Genomic DNA, 21,889 nt, shown 5'->3' on the forward strand with positions numbered 1-21,889 from the left:
TACACAGTATTGAGCTCCACAGCCCAACACTTCGAATGTCTGCAACCGGCAACCTTCCATTCTGTAGTTATGGGGACAAGAGCACAGTGTAAGGGCTCCGGTGGCCAGGGCAGTGCAGGAGGATGGGGGAGGCAGACTGTGGGAGGAGTTCATGGGCAGAACTTAAGCTTGGGTATGCTGCAGAAGGCAAGGGGACCCCGAATCCTCCGTGAGTAAATGCAGTTAGATCATGTGATGTGGGAGAGATGGTACTGGTGGTGATGATAATGACAGAAAGGAATGGTAGGTTTCACAGGGAACATTCCGGACTGGTAGCAAATACACCAAAGCAAGAACCTGTGTGTATATGTGTGTGTGTGTTCTTTTTTTACAATGATATTAATTACAGCAATTTACATGAAATGTTAAACATAGATGCTTAATGACCGTGTGTCCCTGTGATGATTATGCTGCTCACTAGAGATGCGTGAGCTCAACTGTATTGTTTTCTTTGACAACAACAGCAAAGAGCTGCATCTGCGTGCTCCTCTTACCCCGTGCTCATCAGTTCCCTGTCCCCAGCAAGACCAGCAAAAGCCATAAAATCCCAGCTGAGCCTGCAAGGCTGTCGCAGAGGCCGCACAGCCCGTGTTAATGTGTTTGGGAGGTGTGTGAGTGAGTATGTGTTTTTCTCCTCTGTGTCTTCTATCTCCCCCTTTTATTGAGCTGCTGCAGTTAAAAGAAGACCAAAGTTTGGCGGGTGTTGAATACTTGCCCACAATAGCTGCATCTCATGTAGTGATTTAAGAGTTCTTTTAACATCAGCAGCAAACTAAAACACTTAAACAAAAGGGCCTTTGTGTGATTTTTAGTAACAAAGGGATCTAGAAAGACCGTCTTGATACTACATTTCTTATTTTTCCCAATCTTACATGTTATTGAAATAACTAATTGGCACAAATTAAATTTTCTTTCTTTTTGGAGTATATGCAGATAATGACCTTACTACTTGTTATAAATCATCTTCCAGCAGGGGAAAACTAAAGAAGCAATAAGAAAGGTTTTTTGTCTCCTAATAAATTTTATGACAAGTTAAAAGCCAGGGGGAAATACAAAAATAAATAAAATCCAGCCCAGATTTCAAAGGCATTACAACATAGTCCAAGGGTCAGGCAGCCCAAGCACTGTAGCTGTGATATAAGGAGATGTTAGGGCCTTTGCCCATTTAACAACACACTGCGAAATTGCAGAACAAAAAGTTTTCTATTTTCATTAAAATTTTAGGTTAAAAAAAGGAAAGGAGGACTGAGAATGCTTATATCATATGTTATTAAACTCTGCCAAACAGATTTAGCTATAATCACTAAGAATTTTAAAATAGCAAATCCTATATTTAAGAAGCTCATCAGTGAAATAAGAGTTCCTTGTTTTGTTTTGTATGTTTTTAGCTTTTAAATACTAAATTCTTTCCACAACCACAGGTTTCCTTATGCTAGATTCTGGTACCATGGATTTACTTTTATACGGTGGCAAAAAACGTGGGTGCACTGCACAAGAATTATAAAACATCTTTTGGGGAATAATTAGAAAAATAGATACTGTGAGTTAGGAAGAGAAAACATAGATAAAGCAGAAGCTGAGGGTTTTGTAATAAAGCCTTGTATAGATCATGGACATAATGTTAGAGAACACGGGAAAGCAAACCTGATACTCAAAACTGTCTTTGTGCATGTTAGGAGGGCAGGAGCTGAGATGGATTACAAAGATTTGTTCATGCTGGCATGAAGCTATTGTGGGCAGAGCCAAGGCTACACAACCTTGTGTCCTGGGAGCAGCTAAACATAAGGATCGGGAAACTGAGCAATGCCTAACTGTATGGAATAGCTGAAGTAAATATTTCTCTGAACTTTTTCCATCTCAGGCATTCAGGTCTGCCTCTCCGGGGACCATGCTGGAAAGCTAAGAGACTGTAACAGCTGTGGGTCGTGAAGCCAGAGAGGCACTGAACAAATGCATGGAGGACCAGAAAGGGGAAAAAATACTATAGGATCTATTTTTTTAATTAAGTAAAACGAATTTATTTGAGATCTTAGGAAAGGAGGAGAGAAAGAACATCTGATGACAAGAAATGGTTCGTTACTCATTATTAGTTGAACATGGATAAGATGTTAACGAAAACATTTTTATTTGGTGTACTCTTATTTTATTAAATGTAAAAATATGCAAAGAGATGTTTTTATATAAATGCTAAGTAAATTTTTGTCACACAAAGGTTTTCACTTAACTGAATCCCTCTTGGATTTGCACATAATTAGGCTTGTTTTATACAGAAAAGCCTCTTATGGGCCTCTTTTATAGAGAAGGCAAGCATTGAAATTCCAGTCTTAACAGAAGAGTGGTGAAGATACCTCCACTATTTAAGTTGAGAGCAGAATATTGATACTCGGCTCCTTTGCCCAATATTAGGACTATAGAAAGATATGCACACACACACACACACATACACCATATATATATATATGTGTGTGTGTGTATATATATATATTTGATCATGACAATAGTAAACCCTTATTTACACAGCCTACGGTTATAGTGACTTTCTTAACAATAGTCAACTTTTGCTTTAGCTATTTCCTTCAATGGATCTTTTAAAAATTGTTGGTGGCTGGGGATGGTGACTCACACCTGTAATCTGAGCACTTTGGAAGGCCGAGGCAGGAGGATCACCTGAGCTCAGGAGTTTGAGACCAGCCTCCTGAGCTCAGGAGGCAACGTGGTGAAACCCCGACTCTACTAGAATTACAAAAAATTAACCAGGTGTGGTGGCGCATGCCTGTAATCCCAGCTACTCAGGAGGCTGAGGCACGAGAATCGCTTGAATCTGGGAGGCAGAGGTTGCAATGAGCTGAGTGCACTGCACTCCAGCCTGGGGGACACAGCGAGACTCTGTCCCAAAAAAACAAACAAACAAGAAATAAAAAAATTAAAAACTATTTGTAAAGATATAGCCATGATTTCCTTACAAAAGTTCCTATATTAATCTTCTGAGAGTTAGAATACGCTATCTCCCACGCCTCCATCCCTTCCTCTCATGGAAATCTCCTCTCCTTTAAGGATGTTGGCGATACACTTCTCTGTGGTTAGACAGCCACGTCAGGAGCACCCTAACTAGCAAACCTTGCAATGATTCCATTTTCCACACATTCAAAAACATCTGTAGATTTTCAGAATTTTCTGAGAAACTTTGCAATTCTCAAACTATAACTGATCTTTCAACTCCTGCAGAAGCTTGTGAAGTTTTCGTACCAACTACTCTTCCTAATTTGGTTGTCATTAGCTACAGTTAGTAAATCTAAGGATACAATATATTAAGTCATAGCCCCAGTCTCCCATCTGTATTTTGTTTTCCCATACGGTGTTAAGTTTCTTAACTGTGAATTCTTTACTGTAGTGTTTTCTTTTCTTTTCTTTTCTTTTTTTTTTGTGAGCCAGAGTCTCACTCTGTTGCCTGGGCTGGAGTGTGTGGTGTGGTCTTGGCTCACTGCAACCTCTGCCTCCCGAGTTCAAGTGATTCTCCTGCCTCAGCCTCCCAAATAGCTGGGATTACAGGCACCCGCCATGACACCCAGCTAATTTTTTTTGTATTTTTTTCAGTAGAGATGGGGTTTCACCATGTTGGCCAGGCTGGTCTCGAACTCCTGACCTTGTGATCTGCCCGCCTCAACCTCCCAAAGTGCTGGGATTACAGGTGTGAGCCACTCTTGCCCGGCCTACTATAGTGTTTTCTATAGCCTAAGTGTAGGGGGAAGAAGACAACCTAGTAGAGATACTGGGGTTGCAATCTACTGGGACTGCAGTGATCTAACAGTGAGCCCCAGAATCACAGGACCGGCCCAAGTTACGATCCAGGGATGGGAGGGAAAATAATCCCTCTGAATACATTGTAAAGGAAGAGTGGAAGACAAAAATGCAGTGTATTTTTGAATTCATTCTGACATATTTAGTTCAATGTACTAATTTTTCTTGTTTTCCAATGAGATACATTAGGCAGGCATGAAATAAAATTCTCATGATGACCAAAACCTATCCACTTGAAACATACAGAAATCAACATTTTCACTGGTGACACAATATTTTTGAGAGAGAAATTTATTTCAAAATTACTATGTCTCCCTTTGTGTTCATTTTTGGGAACATTGTAAGTTTTGCTAATGTGTGATTTCTAATGTGGTACATTTGCCTTGGTGTACTCTTCATAAACCTAGGCCGTTTTCTTGGCTTTTATAGATTTCTTTCCTACTAGGGTGAAAGTTTATTATAATCTTGTAGCCAGGGACCACATCTTATTCATCTATAGAGATGATGCCCCATATTACATGATACAAAGGGTTATGCAGTCAATTCTTATTAACCCTTTGTGAAATGAATTTTCTTTACTTTTAATAAGCTTTTGCTGAGCGCTTGTCACTCAAAAATCCAAGTGTTATTTCCATTCCATTTCACAGATGAACAAACTGAGGCTCAAAGAGGCCTAGTAAACTAATGCAAGGTCCTCCAGTTAAAAGTTGAGCCAGAATTCATACCGAGGCAGGGTAATTCTAGAGCCCATGCTCTTTTTACCTTTTTTTTTTTTTTTTTTTTTTTTTTTTTGGAGAGAGAGTCTCCCTGTGTCGCCCAAGCTGGAGTGCAGTTGCAGGATCTCAGCTCACTGCATCCTTTGCCTCCCGGGTTCAAGCAATTTTCCTCCCTCAGCCTCCTGAGTAGCTGGGATTACAGGCATGTGCCACCACGCCTGGCTAATTTTTGTATTGTTAGTAGAGACGGAGTTTCACCATGTTGGCCAGGCTGGTCTTGAACTCCTGACCTCAGGTGATCCGCCCGCCTTGGCCTGCCAAAGTGCTGGGATTACCTGTGTGAGCCACCGCGCCCGGCTGAGCCCATTCTCTTAATGACCTCACTGTATGTATGCCTCTTCCTTATTGATTTATTAGATTAAAAATATGTTGAGTCACTGCTGTGTGCTGAACTCGTTCCAGATGTTGGAGAGAGACAGTGACGCAAAGGACCAGACCTGGTTCTCACAGAGTCTACACTCTGGTGTGAAGGGTCTGAAAGTATGTGGGAAGCGGGAGAGAGGAAGAAAGAGGAGTGGAACTGCCGACCCACTCTATGGGAACTCTGTATTGAACCATTTGAGGAAGTGCCAGGCTGTTTCCCAAAAGCAGCTGCACCATTTTGTATTTCACCAACCAAGCGTGTGGGGTGCAATTTCTCTACATCCTCGCCAACACTTCTCTAACATTTTGATTGTAGCCGTGATGAGATGCATTCTAAATTTCTGATATAATTACTTCTAAAACAAAACCATCGAATCATGTCAAATCGATCTGACTTAAAAGAGAAAGTCTTTTTTTAATTAAGTTAAAAATTTATTGACATTCTGATTGTGAAAAACTCTAATATTGCTTTTAATTTATCATGGGAGTTACTTCCCAAAAATGTTAATCACAGCTGGATTGAAAGAGTCTTTGGGAAACGGGGCAATGTTGTTTATGTAAGTATACCACATTATAAGTCTACTGGAGATCCAAAGGGATTTGCATTTGTGGAATTCGAAACAAAAGAACAAGCAGCAAAAGCAATTGAGGTAGGTCCAGATCCTTTTGAAGAAAACAATTTCTTTACCTTCCTGAATTAGTTCCCAAAGAATCCTGTTCTCCTCCAGAAGGAGCTCTGATGAACCTCGACACAGGCTGCAGAGCTCCTCTTTGTGTTCCTGTGAGGACAATGGTTGTGCCCTACCAGGCACTTAGTGTCCAGGGCACCCACCAGCTCTTTGCAGACAAGTTTCCCAGATGGTCTTTAAATGATCAACCAGGCTCGCTTTCATGGCAAGACCCTTCCTCCCACGGCTTCCCCCCTGCTGCGTCAGTGAAAACAACGTAAAACATTAGCTTTGTTATTCAGCCAACAGAAAGCCTCTGGGAGGTGTATGCTGATTTTCTTTCTTTTCTATACATTTACATTTTACAAGGGTCATAGCTCATTAAGACAAAAGTAGATCACCAGTGCATTTAACTTTGACCAGAAAAAAGGCACGCCTTTTTAAGTGGCCTACATAAGATCTGTGGTCATTTTTAGATTAAACAAATGCAAAATACATTATTTTATATCGGGGCATATTTTTCTATCTTAAATACAACTTTTACTTTTTACAAGATGCGTTCCAACTCTTGGGAATATTTATTATTAAAAACGGGGCCTAAAACAAATAAGCAGTGTGTAATAAGCAAGTGGTATGTCCACTCAGCAACTGAGTTACCATATAGTACATAAAGTAACTGTAATCCCTAAAACTCCCAGTATACACAGCTAACCTCAGCCAATACATATTCCTGAAGAGAGATTGCTACAAGCCAAACTGTGATATCTAACAGGAACAAAGAACTGACTATATACATTTGGACTCCCCATTTTACTTTGTTATGATTAAAGTATTGCCTTTAATGCAATAAAAAAAAAACAAGCATATTTGCATTCAAGCTCAAAAAAGGAGTAAGGCGGGATTAAAACCATGGCTTCACGCTGTTTTAACTATGAAAGAACATCAATCAATAAAACGTAACTGAAAAATTCTTACTTGAAGAATTCTTTAGATAGCAGTAACATCAAATTCTTGTTTTATGTTTTTTCACTTAGTGTTCTGATTCACAACTATTTTTTTCTTGTTGGCAACTCCCACTGACTCCAACTTAAATAAATAAAGTTTGTTTTGAGATGAGTTTCCATGGTAAGACACTACTTTAAAGCCGATAATGCACTCAGTATGATACAGTTCCTCCACATTTTCTTTTCACCAGATATGTAGAATATCTCACATTCCCCTTACAACAACTTTGTAGCTTTCTACATAACACTATATTAAAATAATACTTCAAATAACTTGTGTCTCTCATCGGAAGATCTCACAAAACTTGGTTTCATTAATAAACTCCTTCGTGGCCAGGCGCGGTGGCTCATATCTGTAGTCCCAGCACTTTGGGAGGCCAAGACAGGCGGATCACCTGAGGTCAGGAGTTCGAGACCAGCCTGGCCAACATGGTGAAACCTTGTCTCTACTAAAAATACAAAAATTAGCCGGGTGTGGTGGCACACATCTAGTAATCCCAGCTACTCAGGAGGCTGAGGCACAAGAATCACTTGAACCCGGGAGGCGAGGTTGCAGTGAGCCGAGATTGTGCCACTGCACTCCAGCCTGGGTGAAGGAGTGAGACTCTGTCTCACCAAAAAAAATAAAAGTAAACACCTCCCTGCCCTACCCACTCCAAGCACCATGAAAGTATAAACTTCCCTTTGCTGAAAAGGTTGAGGTAAAAAGATTAATAATTTTTCACACAGGAAAAGGCCTTTGAGATGATCTGTAGGCCACCGGTTCTCAGCATGGGGTGCTCAGACAATACGCAAACTTACGAGGAAGGCAAATTCTCAGGTCCCACCTGAACCTAGTGAACCAGAAACTTAGGGGACATTGGGCACAGCCAAGTCCTTTCTAACGAGCCTCCAGGTGATTCTGATGCATGCCAGAAAGTTTGAGAACCACTGATTTAGGCCAAATCACCAATTTACAATGGAAGCCTCTAAACCACTGACAGGTTAGTGATTTGCCTAAAATTGTTAATGTCAAAATTGAGATTAGATTCCAAGTCTCTTAACTTCAGTTAGTTCCAGTCTGCAGACTCTAACACCGTGAAACACATCAAAGAAAATCTCAACTCCTTCCCCGCTTTGACCCTACCTGAGCAGCCATACCTGGTTCAGAGTTTCCAAGTTCCAAACAAAACAGGAATCAGCAAAGAGAACTTGGTGATACTTGTTTGCAAAATCCTGCCCCAATTCTTTTATTTACAGGATTTGTTGTATAGTAAACAGAGTATTGAATTGAACCCTAGAGGGTTCCATTCTGGTTCTGTCCCTAACCACAACATCACCCCCCTCCTCTTACATTGTCTATGAACATAAGAGAGATGTATTAGATTGTACAGTATGCAAATTTAAGATTTTCTAGAGCTCAGAAATTTCATGATTCCCTGAGCCTGACTGCTAAACAAGTTTTCTCATTGTCACCATGTCAGACACTATAAGTCCATTTTCTGGTGACCAGAACATCTGGATTCCTAATGCTTTTATTTCCCCCTTTTCCTCCATCCCCAACCTATGCTCTATACAATGGCTAATGTGTTACCATTGTTCAAATGTCGAACCATAATATGGTTGTGATCATGAAGGCAGAATTTAAAGAAGGAATCGTAAAATTAATCAGGAGATAAAGATTGCCAAAAAATAAACATTTTAACTTCCTCAAGAATGGAAATTGAACATGCTTGGAGGTTCGAGCTGAATTAATCTCAGAGTTTACTCTATGGATTTGACCACAGTCCAAAAAACAGCAAGAATTTTTTTTTTTTTTTTTTTTTTTTTTTTTTTTTTTTTTTTTTGAGACGGAGTTTCGCTCTTATTGCCCAGGCTGGAGTACAATGGCATGATCTCAGCTCACTGCAACCTCCGCCTCCCAGGTTCAAGCAATTCTCCTACCTCAGCCTCCCGAGTAGCTGGGATTACAGGCATGCACCACCACACCCAGCTAATTTTGTATTTTTAGTAGAGATGGGGTTTCTCCGTGTTGAGGCTGGTCTCGAACTCTTGACCTCAGGTGATCCGCCCACCTCAGCCTCCCAAAGTTCTGGGATTACAGGAAGAAATTATCTTTAATTATTAAAGCAAATAGCGTTCTAATATAGATTAAAATATTGGCAGTTGGCAAAGTCTGCTGCTTTCCAGCTTGCTCGTGTGGCATCATTTATTTATAGACACAGAACTCAATACAGAGGTGTCATTCACATCTACATAACTTATATCTTCACTTTAACTGAACAGGCATAATACGGAAAATTGTATCACCTGGACTGCCAAAGAGAGTCACAGCAACACAGAGAAGACTATATATTCCAAGGATTGCAATCATGTTGCTCTCTGCTCATATTTTCAAACTGAGAATCTGGATAGAACATGAACAGTTGGATTGTGGATGCATTTCTTGTACCTTAAATCGGGGAGATAGCATCACTAAAAAACTCTCACATAATCTCTTTCCATCTCTTCTTATGAGTCTTCTACTAACTGCTATTAACAGGAAAAGGACACTTTCCAAGATAGGCCAAAAACAGCTGTGTTGTTGAAGATGTATTTTTCTCCCTGTCAGCAGAGACATTACTTCCTAACTGAAACATAAGTCTAAAGTCATAAATTCATTCTGGATATCTCATTTCTGTGGAACAAACCCCCCCCCCGCGTTTTTTTTTTTTGGTTTTGTTTTTTTGAGACAGTGTCTCGCTCTGTTGCCAGGCTGGAGTGCAGTGGCGCCATCTTGGCTCACTGCAACTTCCGACTCCCTGGTTCAAGTGATTCTCCTGCCTCAGCCTCCCAAGTAGCTGGGATTACAGGCACGCACCACCACACCCAGCTAATTTTTGTGTTTTTATAGAGACGGGGTTTCAGCATGTTGGCTAGGATGGTCTTGATCTCCTGACCTCGTGATCTGCCCCCCTCAGACTTCCAAAGTGTTGGGATTATAGGCGTGAGTCACCACGCCCCGCCCAAACCCTTTTTAAGGATAAAAAACTTTAACAAATAAAGAAATAAGTTAATGAAGTCTCGAGTTTCTAAATTAAATTTGAAAGTATGTGAAATTAACAAAGGGAAGGAAAAATAACAGTCCTTCAGGAAATTTCACAAGTTGTTTCATTAAAATAAGCTACAGTGATTTATAGAAAAGAAAAACTGAAATCAGTATCACAATGGATCAAATTAGCTTCTTTTGTTAATAGCTACATGAAAACACTATACATTTTTTCTTTTACTTATTATTATTATTTTTTAATAGAGATGGGGTCTCGCTATGTTAACCAGGCTGGTCTTGAACTCCTGGCCTTAAGCAATCCTCCCATCTCAGCTTCCCAAAGTGTTGGGATTACAGGCATGAGCCACTGCTCCCAGCCATTTTATTTTCTTATAGAAAGAAACTAAGAAGTACAAAATATGTTTAATTCACTTAATTACGTCATCCAAAAATCATGGACATTGAGAAAATAAAAGCACAGTATTTCAATGGTGCTATTATGCATATTAGTTGTGCAAAGGAAACTACCTAGAAGGGAAATTTGTAAGTAGTTCTTTAGGATTTTTAAGTAGTTCTTTAGGACAGGAATATTTTATGCATACTAAATGCTGTCAATATATGTTTTCTTAATGGGTAGAAAAATAATGAACTGGGTAACTAAATCTATTAAAATAAATCCTAATTGAGACCTAGTGCCATATAAATTAATTCGTTTGTTTATTTATTTATTTATTTATTCTGAGACAGAGTCTCGCTCTTGTCACCCAGGCTGGAGTGCAGTGGCGCAATCTCGGCTCACTGCAAGCTCCGCCTCCCGGGTTCACGCCATTCTCCTGCCTCAGCCTCCCGAGTAGCTGGGACTACAGGCGCCCGCCACCACACCTGTCTAATTTTTTGTATTTTTAGTAGAGACGAGGTTTCACCGTGTTAGCCGGGATGGTCTCCATCTCCCGACCTCATGATCCGCCTGCCTCGGCCTCCCGAAGTGCTGGGATTACAGGCGTGAGCCACCGCGCCCGGCCTATTCATCTATTTTGAGACGGGACCTTGCTCTGTCACCCAGGTTAGAGTATAGTGACCCAATCACGGCTCACTGAAGCCTCGACTTCCTGGGTTCAATCGATCCTCCCACCTAACCCTCCCGAGTAACTTGGAATACAGGAACATACTACCATACCCAGCCAATTATTTTATTTTATTTTTTTGTAGAGATGGGGTCTTACTATATCACCCAGGCTAGTCCTGAATTCCTGGGCTCAAGCGATCCTCCCGCCTTGGCCTCCCAAACTAGCGGGATTATAGATAGGAACCACTGTGCCCAGCTGCCATATAAATTGTATATCGAAACACTGCATGCCAGCCTATTCCTCACTCCCTCTTATTGGATATGACCTAATCCCATGGCCCTCTGTAAAGGAAACCTACATATGGATTGGAAGTAAATTGGCATCGGAACCCTTCTGTCCCTTTCACACAGCACAGTCAATTCAGAGTCCCCAGCCTGGACCAGGCTCACATCGGTCTTTGCAGTGGATGGGGAAGGACAGTGTCACTAGAGAAGCCTCCTACCCAGGGCGTCCTGGGAACAGCTCCCTTGAGTGCTGTTTTCCTGTCAAGTCTTATCATTGTAATAGGACTTCTGTTGTTTTTGGACTCTGTACAGAGGGACTTTCAGTTTTCAATGAAACAGTTGGCTTAAAAAAATGCTTCAAGGGGGAAAAAAACATAACTGAATCACAGCAAGGCCCTCAGAAGTCATAGCCCTTGATCTTCCTTAGCCTCCTCGGCGGCAGCTTTCTAAATATTATCACTCTCCTGCCCCCAAAACCACTCCTGCCCCAGGCCCCTGCCCTCGGATCATTTCCTCTCCTAGTTCACCAAGAGAATGTCATCCAGAGAAAGGGGCTCCCTCAAGCTTCCTCTGTCCCCATTGCAAAGCTCTTTTTCTCTCCCTACCTGCTATGGTGCCGGGCATTATGCCAGGCCCTGGGCACTTACGAGCTGTGTGAATCCCAACAACAAGCCTCTGTTTTACAGAAAAGGCTCAGAGAGGTCCAGGAATTTGTCAAAGTCATAGACTGTTTCTCTGTTTACATGTTCCATTCCTTCTTGTCTGGGCCTTAAAAAAAGCATCCCAATCAAGTCTTTTTCTTTTTTTTTTTTTTTCTGGAGGGGGACAGGATCTTGCTCTACTGCCCAGGCTAGAGTGCAGTGGCATGATGACAGCTCACTGCAACCTTGAACTCCTGGGCTCAAGCAATCCTCCTGCCTCAGCCTCCTGTAGCTGGGACTACAGGAGAACACCACTGCGCCAAGCTAATATTTTAAAAATGCTTTGCAGAGACAGGGTCTTGCTTTTTGCCTAGGCTTTGATCAAGTCTTAACCTCCCTACACACACACACACACACACACACACACACACACACACACACACACACACACACACCAATGCTGAATCCATTTTCCCACCCCTTCTGGGGACTTCTTTATCAATCATTCAATCCTCTTGCAACTTCCCTTTTATTCTGAGCCAGGCTTCCCTTTAATGCCACAGCCAAACCCATCAAGTCCTGATGGAATTCCACTCAAAAACTGTCCTCAGCTCTACCACTTCCCAGCATCTTCACTGCCAAAACCCTAGGGCTAGTCCAAGCGCCAGCAGCTCCTGCCCTGCCCACTGCGGGCCTCCTGACTCTTCTCGCTGAGTTTCCTCTCATCTCCAATAGATGGTTCTCCAACAGTAAGCACTGTGGACTTCAGAGGAAAAAAGGAGTCTGTTCGAAGGCCCTGACATACAGGTTATAAGTGCCATGGCTATGACTAGTGTCAAACTGCATGCTGGTGTTTTAAGAAAGCCAGATACCTGGATTGGACTCTGGGGTGTTCTCTGAGGAACACCTTCATCACACAAACTCTGTACTTCCTGGAATCAGTACTTGTATTTTTCTAGTACCAAGTTACATGTACCAAATTATAAAACACTTTTCCATAACATTTTCTCACTGAGACTCCCGGGGCTTTTAATATCTCTGGAATATTTTTTTCCATTTTCCATAAGACTCAAAAGTAATATAAGCTCTACAAAATCTACTAAAAAGTATCTGCAAAAAATAGGAGATGAGGAGGACTCTGATGCAGAAAGTGATCAGAACGAGATGAGTGAGCAGGAAGAGGAGCTTGAGGATGGCCTTACTATAGCAAAGACTATCAAGACCTGGAAACAGTAGTGCGGTCTTTTCAGGATGACGTTGTCCTGAAGACAAGCCTGGATATTGGAAGAAACAAAGTGGAAGATGCATTCTGCAAAGGTGAATTCAGGCTGAATGGGGAAAAATTATGGAAGAAAAGCAGAATGGTCAAAGTGGGAGATACATCGGATCTTCTCATTGGAGGGATAAGGAAGCAGGAACAGAAACAGTGATGCAGATTCTCCCAAAAAAAAGTGTTTGAAGAGAAGACTGAAAGTGAAAAATACACGGTGGTATTACAGCGGTGGAAAAACTTAAAAACGCCTAAGAAGAGAATGTCTAAATAAACGGATTTCTTCACCGGGCATGGTGGCTCACTTCTGTAATCCCAGCACTTTGGGAGGCTAAGGGGGGCGGATCATCTGAGGTCAGGAGTTCAAGATCAGCCTGGCCAACATGGTGAAACCCCATCTCTACTAAAAATACAAAAATTAATTGGGCGTGGTGGCATGTGCCTGTAATCCCAGCCACTTGGGAGGCTGAGGCGGGAGAATTGCTTGAACTGGGGAGGCAGAGGTTGTAGTGAGCTGAGATCACGCCACTGCACTCCAGCCTGGGTGAGAGAATGAGACTCCATCTTAAAAAAAAAAAAAGAAAAAAAAGAAAGAAACTTCTTTTGCCTTCCACAGCTCTGTCACTTTTTCCCAGTTGGCCATTTTACTAACATTCTTTTTTCTCAGTCTTTATCATTAGCCCTTTTCTCTACCAAAAACATATGTTCTTACTGTTCATTGGAGGGGATCTCATCCATCCCAACAGCTTCATTTATCACTCATATGTTGACAACTCTCCAATCTATATCTCCTGTCCCAATCTCTTTAGCTCCAAGTAGATACCCACAATTTGCAAGACATAGCTTGATAGTGGTAATGCGTAATTACATCAAGTTAAACTTGTCCAAAATGTAGCTCATAATCAGGTTTCCAGTCTCAACTCCATTCCAGTCTTGTGTGTTACAGCATCATTCAATCAATTGCCCAAATGTGGAATCTCAGAACATTGCCTTCCATTCTCTGCTGACTTTGCAAAACCTGAGAAGCAGAAGTAAAGAGGAGAAATGGGAAAAGCGAACTGTCAGTTTTGCATGCCACCTTAAACCATTGCTTTGCTTTGAGCTTTGCAAATATAACAGGTTTGCAAAGTGTGTCACACACTCGAATTGAGATGTGCAGAAAATGGTAACTTCTTTATTTTAGTCCTTTCCCTAAGTCTTCAACAGTCGAAGGAAAAATTAATTAAGTTAATGCTCAAGTCTGTTAAATGCATAATACAGTCCAATGATTTAAATAGACTGTTTAGGGAATGCCAAGTCTCTCTTGGAAAAAAATGCTCAATCTCTGAGAAGCCTCCTCTCTTCTGATTCTTTCTTTCTTTTTTAATTTTTTTTTTTTTTTTATTTTTTGAGACGGAGTCTCCCTCTGTCTCCCAGGCTGGAGTGCAGTGGCGCGATCTCAACTCATTGCAACCTCCGCGTCCCAGGGTCAAGCAATTCTCCCTACCTCAGCCTCCCGAGTAGCTGAGATTACAGGCACCTGCCACCATGCCTGGCTAATTTTTAGAATTTTTAGTAGAGACAGGGTTTCGCCATGTTGGCCAGGCTGGTCCCGAACCCCTGACCTCAGGTGATCCATCTGCCTCGGCCTCCCAAAGTGTTGGGATTACAGGCGTGAACCACTGTGTCCGGGCCTGATTCTTTCTTGAGAGGCTGTCCAGGTGCACAGGAGGAAGGGTGTGTAATAGAGGTACCTGTGAGGTTTCAGGGAGACACGGGTTCTCAGACCCCAGAGCATGATTCTGGAGTTGCTTGTCATGTGAGCTGTTGGTGCAGCCTGTGAGCTGGGCCTCCCAGCTTGCTCAGGACTCCACCTCACTTTGGCTCTGCTGGCTGTTTTCCCCTGAGCTTGGTGTCCAGCCTCCGAGTAGCCTCTGCCCCAGGCTCACCTCCCCCTGCCTCAGGAGGCCCCGCAACGGACCTGGCTTGTGTTCCACATAGGAATTGAAGTTGAGCCTTAAAAAATATTCACACTGCCATATATTTCTGAGGCTGTGCCCTAGAAAATGTATGGCAATAGCTCCCCTCCTTCCTCTTGGTGTAACCCACTAATTTAATTAACATCCCTGTCCCCCGCCCCCACCCCACTCCACCACCAGAGACTTAAGGACTGGCAGCTTCCCTCTCCTCCCTCTTCTTCCATTTTGCACAAACACTCTTTCTCCCTTCTCCTCCCAAGAATCCTCAGGACCAGAAAACCAGTAGGTTTTCTTTTTTTTTTTTAATTTCTTTTTATTTTTTTAGAGACAGGGTCTTATTCTGTCTCCCAAGCTGGACAACAGAGGTGCAATCATAGCTCACTGCAGCCTCGAACTCCTGGCCTCAAGTGATCCTTCTACCTCAGCCACCCAAGTACAGTGGGCTCTTTTTTTTTTTTTTTTTTTTTTTTGAGCCTGAGTCTCGCTCTGTCGCCCAGGCTGGAGTACAGTGGCCCGATCTTGGCTGACTGCAACCTCTGCCTCCCGGATTCAAGCGATTCTTCTGCCTCAGCCTCCCTAGTAGCTGGGACTACAGGCACCCACCACCACGCCCAGCTAACTTCTGTATTTTTAGTAGAGACGGGGTTTCACCATGTTGGCCAGGCTGGTCTTGAACTCCTGACCTTGTGAGCTGCCTGCCTCAGCCTCCCAAAGTGCTGGGATTACAGGTGTGAGCCACCACGCCCAGCCCAGTGGGCTCTTTTACTTTCCCCACATCCTGTTCCCCTTTCTGACTCTATCTATAATTGGGGGCAGGAGTGTCTCCTCTACACTGTGGGAAAATTCTAGAAGCTCACCACTCCAAGCTAAGTTATTGGCAGGCTAAAAAGAAAAAAAGGAATTAAAGGAATTCGGAAAATATTTTCTCAAGATAGCCTGTTGAGCCTGATATAAATTAAAGCTGATGAAGTGAACTGAATCTATCAGCCTAAGGAATTTTAATTGATCTTAAAGGCAACACGAGGAGCCACTGAGTTTTCCTTTCAAAGATCATTTTGGCTGCAGTGTACAGAGTGGATTAGACACTAGTGCCTCCCAGATTTTGCACCCACAACATGCATGGAAAATGGTAATATTACATGGCACAATGGGGGAACAGGAAGAGGTGGCCCCAGACCCCACCCAGCCGCCATGAGGGTTGAGGGAATGAACACACCTGGAATCCATTCATGGTTACCCGTGGATAAAGTAGGAAGTACAGTTCTGGAAGGCAGGAAGCTAGTTAAAAGGCAATGTTAGTAATTCATGCAAGGGATAATAATTGTCTAAACATTAGTTCTTCATAGCAGTAGATATGGGGAGAAATGAATGGATTTGAAGGATACCAATTAGATAGAACAAGCACGTTGTGTTTGATTAAATGGCTGGATAAAAGGTGGCGCTAATTCACAGACATGGAAGGAGTTTCCAAGGCAGAAAGGAAGAGAGTGCTGTTCTTGTGAGGTCCGAAGCAAGGAAGATACTACGCAGGGGCAAAGGAGTTGCTGATAACATTACCTGGAATTTTTTTCTAAGTTAGAAAATACCCTACAGAGCATGTTAGCCAACCTACCCATTTTACAGATAATAATAATTCTTACTGTTTACTGAGTACTTCCTATTTGTGAAGTGTTATGGGCTAAATATGCCCCTTCAAAATTGGTCTATTGGGCCGGGGGCAGCGGCTCACACCTGTAATCCCGGCACTTTGGGAGGCCAAGGCGAGTGGATCTTCTGAGGTCAGGAGTTTGAGACCAGCCTGGCCAGCATGGCGAAACCCTGTCTCTACTAAAAATACAATAATTAGCCGGGCATGGTGGTGGGTGCCTATAATCCCAGCTACTCTCAAGGTTGAGGCAGGAGAATCGCTTAAACCGGGGAGGTGGAGGCTGCAGTGAGCTGAGATGGCACCACTGCACTCCAGCCTGGGCAACAGAGCAAGACTCCATCTAAAAGAAAAAAACAGTGTATTGACACCCTTATCCCGAATGTGATGGTATTTGGAGGTGGGGCCTTTGGGAGGTAATTAAGTTTAGATTTCGTTATCAAAGTGGAGCTCCTTGATGGGATTAGTGCCCTTCTACAAAGAGGAAGACAGTGATCACCTTTCCATGAGCACACACAAAGAAGAGTCCGTGTAAGGACACCGCAAGGAGGGTGGCTGTCTACCAGCCAGGAAGCCGGCCCTCACTAGAAACCGAATTTGCTAGCAGCTTGATCTTAGACTTATGAGCCTCCAGAATTGTGAGAAATAAGTGTCTGTTGTTCAAGCCGCCCAGTCTATGATATTTTGTTACAGCAGCACAAGTGGACTAAAACGTTAGGCAATGATCCAGTTGCACTACGAATATCATCTCATTAATTCAGAACTAAATCTATGAGGTCGCTGGCATTATTTAAGAGTGAAGAAATGGAAGCCCTAAGAGGTAAGTAACTTGCCTGGGCAATTCAGAAATTCCATCACAGAGCCAAGATTCAGATCCTCATCTCTCCATTCCCAGGAGCAGTTGTTTTCCCATTATCTTAACGTCTCTGGAAAGAGAGTACTGTGCAATTTATTTTTTAAAGGTGCAAATCTGTATGTTTTGAAACTTCCCAAATGGTTCCATTTCATGCCCAATGCCATAGAGCCAGTTAACAGTGAGTCAGGATTAGCCCTGGGGTTCTGCCTCCCCTTCGAGTTTCTTCCCTGCGCCCCGACCTTACTTTACTGAGCAAAGTGCACATGGGAAACAGCAGTACTGCATTTTTTGTGATCCACAGAGGGTCAATGTTTTAACTTCACAGCCACAGGTCCACCTGCAGAGCCCTCCTCACTCCCATGCTATCTCTGCGGAGGCTTTGGGGAGCTACGCTTCAGCCCCACCCTTTGTCCCACAAGCACCACATTCAGTGGTCTCTACAGTGTCATCCGGTGCTAAAGGATGGGGGAAATGTGGACAATCTCAGATCTTCTCTGCACTGGTTCAGATAAAGGCTATTTTTTTTAGTCCAATTCTGTGAGGCACAGTTTTCACATTTTGAAGATGATTTGTATTTAATTCAATTTAACCCTGACTTCTTGTCTTTCTCATGGTGAAAGACACAGGATGACTTTTCCCATTATTAAAGATGCAGCGTACAGGATATACACGGCCAAATGCCCAGGCAAAGTCAAGATGATGTCATTCCTGTGTTCAACTTAACCATGCCCTAGCCTAAGGGGAGTGACTCCTTTTACTCATAAAACATCACAGCTTGGTGCCCGGGTTAAGCTATGCTACGTGATATGATTTCATATTTGAGCCATGGCATCTCTAATGCATTAGGCTTTTGCTAGCTTAAGTTTCTTAGTGGTGTGTGTTGTTGGTATAAACAAATGCCAACCTCACCACGGCAGTGTCAAATTCCTCAGATGCCTCAGCGCAATTGAGAAAACAAAGTTGCTGTAAAGTAATTACACAGTATGGATTAATGTGTAATCCTGAAGAGCAATAACAGCCATAGCGAGCATGAGCTCTGTTTTATTACCGAGAGAGAGAGAAGGCTGGTGGGTGGGGTGGGGGTGGGGGGGAATTCCAAAGCACAGGCATTCATTCACCTTTCTGCACAGGCCTAGCTGACACAGGACTGTTTTGGTAACTGAGGGTAATCTAACATTCCTGAATTCTTCAGGCACAGCTGGGGCACCCTGGGAAATCCATCCCACCCCTAGGCCTGGCACTACCCAAAAAGTGTTCTCCTGGAATCTGAGAGGGGAGATGGGTGTCCTTATGAAATTTCTTCTAGGGTTTAAACTGGCAGTTCCTATAATTATCATTATTTTCTGGGAAAGAGACAAGATTTTGTTACTTGTCTTTCTTTCATACCAGCAGAAACTGCTCTATAAGTAGTTTTTTTGTTTTGTTTTGTTTTTATTGAGAGAGGGGTTTCACCATATTGCCCAGGCTGGCCTCAAACTCCTGAGCTCAAGCAATCCGCCCAATACCCACCTTGGTATTCCAAACGTGCTGGGATTACAGGCGTGCACCACTGTGCCCAGCCTATATAAATATTCTGACCATGTATATAGTCAGCAAATCAGAGTTTTAAAATTTATAATTAATCTTCAGATTTAAATGTTTTCTACTTTTTACTGCTATGTAAGGATTCTATGAAGGACATCAAATAAAAAACATTCTCCACGTTTAAAAGTGGGTTTACAAAGGAATATAAATCATTCTATTATAAAGATACATGCACATGTATGTTTATTGCACCACTATTCACAATAGCAAAGACATGGAATCAACCTAAATGACCATCAATGACAGACTGAAAAAGAAAATGTGGTCCATATACACCATGGAATACTATGCAGACATAAGGAATGAGATCCTGTACTTTGCAGGGATATGGATGAAGCTGGAAGCCATCATCCTCAGCAAACTAACACAGGAACAGAAAACCAAACACCGCGTGTTATCTCTCATAAGTGGGAGCTGAGCAATGAGAACACGTGGACACAGGGAGGGGAACAACACACACCCAGATCTGTGGGGGAGTGGGGGGAGGGAGAGAATCAGAATAAATAGCTAATGCATGTGGAGCTTAATACCTAGTGATGGGTTGATAGGTGCAGCAAACCACCATGGCACATGTTTACCTGTGTGACAAGCCTGCACATTCTGTGCATGTATCCAGAACTTAAAATAAAATTTAAAATAATAAAATTAAAAATTTTAAAAAAAGGTGGGTTTAATGTGAGGGAGAAAAACAATTATCAATGTGTAAGATCAACGATCAGCCGTCCAAAGTAAATGCCTGAAAATGTGCATCTTTATGCCCCATTAGAACTTTCAGGCCGGGCGCGGTCGCTCACGCCTGTAATCCCAGCACTTTGGGAGGCTGAGGCGGGCGGATCACGAGGTCAGGAGATCAAGACCATCCTGGCTAACATGGTGAAACCCCATCTCTACTAAAAATACAAAAAATCAGCCAGGCGCGGTGGCGGGTACATGTAGTCCCAGCTACTCGGGAGGCTGAGGCAGGAGAATGGCGTGAACCCGGGAGGCGGAGCTTGCAGTGAACCGAGGTCGCGCCACTGCACTACAGCCTGGGTGAAAGAGCGAGACACTGTCTCAAAAAAAAAAAAAAAAAAAAAGAACTTTTAGGACCCCTGGAAGAAAATGTCCATAGGCCAGCATGCTGAATTTGTGGCTGAGATGGGTTTACTATTTCTCTAGTCATTGCAGTTTTCTTCAATGATAAATATTATTAATGAAAACAGGCATTTTAGAAGCTTAAAGGTGAATAAGAAAAGCAAGTTGCAGAAGTCTTCATACAATAAGAAACCTTTTTTGTTAAAGTTTCTAACAGGCAGGTTAGGTACAGTAGCTCACATATGTAATATCAGCATTCTGGGAAGCCAGGGCAGGAAGATCACTTGAGGCCAGGAGTTCAAGACCAGCCTGGACAGTATAGTAGGACCCCCATCTCTACAAAAAAAAAATTTAAAAATTAGCCAGGCATGGTGGCATGTGCCTGTAGTCCCAGCTACTCATGATGCTGAGGCAGGAGGATCCCTTGGGCCCAGGAGTTAGAGGCTGCAATGAGCTATGATGGCACCACTGCACTCCAGCCTGGGTGACAGTAACATTGTCTCTCAAAAAAAAAAAAAAGAAAGAAAGAAAGAAAGAAAAGGGATCTGCCATTTGTGATAATCTGGTTGAACCTAGAGTAGAAAGATGGTTCCAAGGTGTTAGGAAGGAGTGAGCAATGGGGAAATGTAGGTCAAAGAGTCAAATGGTAGGCCGAGTGCAGGGACTCATGCCTGTAATCTCAGCACTTTGGGAAGCCAAGGTGGGTGGATCACCTGAGGTCAGGAGTTCAAGACCAGCCTGGGCAACATGGTGAAACCCCAACTCTACTAAAAATACAAAAATTAGCCAGGCGTGGTGGTGCACACCTGTAATCCCAGCTACTCGGGAGTCTGAGGCAGGAGAATCACTTGAACCCTGGAGGTGAAGGTTGCAGTGAGCCAAGATCATGCCACTGCACTCCAGCCTGGGCAACAGATCGAGACTCTGTCTAAACAAAAAAAAAAAAAAAAAGTACAAAGGGTCAAAGGGTGAATAAATCAGGAAAGCTAATGTACAACATGAGTACTATAGCTAATATACTGGAAACTTGCTAAGAGAATAGATTTTAGGCACTCTTATAACAAGAAAGAGAGAGAGAAAGGAAGGAGGGAGGAAAGAAAGGCAGGTAGCTATGCAGGTGAGGGATTTACTTGGCTGTAGTAATAACTTCACTATATTCATGAATATCAAAACATCAAGGCCGGGCGCAGTAGCTCACACCTGTAATCCCAGCACTCTGGGAGGCTGAGGCGGGCAGATCACCTGAGGTCAGGAGTTCGAGACCAGCCTGGTCAACATGATAAAACCCCGTCTTTACTAAAAATACAAAAGTTAGCTGGGTGTGGTGATGCATGCGCCTGTAATCTCAGCTACTTGGGAGGCTGAGGCAGAAGAATTGCTTGAACCAAGAGGCAGAGGTTGCAGTGAGCCGAGATTGCACCACTGCATTCCAGGCTAGGCGACAGAGCAAGACTCCATCTCAGAAACAACAACAAAATCATGTTGTACACATTACATATGTAAAATACAATAAAATAAAAAGTGTTTTACCAAAAAAAAAGAAACAGAGAGAAAAGAGGTCTGGGTGTTGGGAGGGTGCTTACCAACGCACAGGCCCATGGCGCCACTGGAGGAGCGTGTCCCAGGACTGACCGTGGTTCCTAAGCTTTTCCTTGTCACTCTCTTGCTTCTCTCAGGACAGAACCCTGACTACACCTGGTGTGGCCAGTCGGGCTATCCTAAAAAGCTCCGTCATCCAGCATTCTCCAGTGGGCACCTGGGGAGGCCAAGAGTGTCTTTGAATTCACCCAAGCTCTGTCTGTTTTCCTACCCTTGGGGTCTAGCTGCTACTGGGTAAGCAACTGCTGAGGAAGAA

General features: G+C 42.9%; 1 pseudogene; it reads left to right on the plus strand.

Moving 5' to 3' along the window:
- Positions 1-12,460: 12,460 nt before the first annotated feature.
- LOC101124963 (mitochondrial transcription rescue factor 1-like) lies at positions 12,461-13,191 on the plus strand (annotated as a pseudogene).
- Positions 13,192-21,889: the final 8,698 nt, after the last annotated feature.

Source organism: Gorilla gorilla, chromosome 5 (assembly GCF_029281585.2).
Source record: "Gorilla gorilla gorilla isolate KB3781 chromosome 5, NHGRI_mGorGor1-v2.1_pri, whole genome shotgun sequence".
In the NCBI taxonomy this organism is placed as follows: domain Eukaryota; kingdom Metazoa; phylum Chordata; class Mammalia; order Primates; family Hominidae; genus Gorilla; species Gorilla gorilla.